Here is a 1,054-nt window from a genome sequence, read left to right as displayed (position 1 = left end):
TTCTGGATGGTTTTGTTCATTTCCTTCACCTGTTTGATTGTGTTTTCCTGTAGTTCTTCAAGGGATTTCTGTGTTTCCTCTTGAAGGGCTTCAAGCTGTTTACCTGTGTTCTCCTGTATTTCTTTGAGGGTGCTAGTTATGTCTTTCTTAAGGTCCTGTATCATCATCATGATAAGTGATTTTATATCTGAATCTTGCTTTTCTGGTGTAATTGTGTCCAGGACTTGCTATGGTGGGAGAATTGGGTTCTGATGCCAAGTAACCTTGGTTTGTGTTGCTAGTATTCTTATGCTTGCCTTTGGACATCTGGTTATCTCTAGTGCTACATGCCTTGCTAAATCTGACTAAAGCCTGTCCTTCCTGTGATTTTGGTTGTGTCAAAACTCCTCAGAGTCAAGCTGTCTCTGTGATCCTGTAATCCTGGAATCCTGTGACCCTGGGCTTGTTAGAGCACCTGGGAGTGGAGCTTACTCTGGGTGTTTTGGGAATAACTGCAGAGTTTGCGCCCAAGGTATACTCAGAGCACTGGCTGGCCCAGACAGACCAGAAGCAACCTGAGCCACTGGGGTGGTAGAGTTCCTGTGTGCCTGGGTCCTGCTGATCCCAGTTACTCCAGGTGTTGGTACAGATGTTGTGTCTTCCTCACCTCTGACCCTGGGCGTGTTAGAGAGCCTGGGACTGGAGCTTCCTCAGGGTGTTGTGGGACTGACTGTGGAGCTTGTGCACAAGATCTGCTCAGGGCACCGGCTAGCCTGGACAGACCAAAAGGAACCTGAGCCACTGGGCTGACGGAATTCCTTGGTGCCTGATCCTGCTGGCTGGACAAGCTTCTTATCAGCAAATTATAAGCCCCTCAGTTATGAAGAATACATATGTGTTCTTAGCATATATTAAGTACTACTTCATATCAGCACTATGTCTTCTTCACACATAGCTTCATACATAGCTTCAACAGCTCCAGATATGACACATTAAGAGCTAGTGAAATCTCCCATGCTCATGGATTGGCAGGATTAATAGAGTGAAAATGGCCATCTTACCGAAGGCAATCTAC

Source organism: Mastomys coucha, unplaced genomic scaffold (assembly GCF_008632895.1).
Source record: "Mastomys coucha isolate ucsf_1 unplaced genomic scaffold, UCSF_Mcou_1 pScaffold14, whole genome shotgun sequence".
Classification (NCBI taxonomy): Eukaryota; Metazoa; Chordata; class Mammalia; order Rodentia; family Muridae; genus Mastomys; species Mastomys coucha.
Note: the sequence above shows the minus strand (reverse complement) of the source record.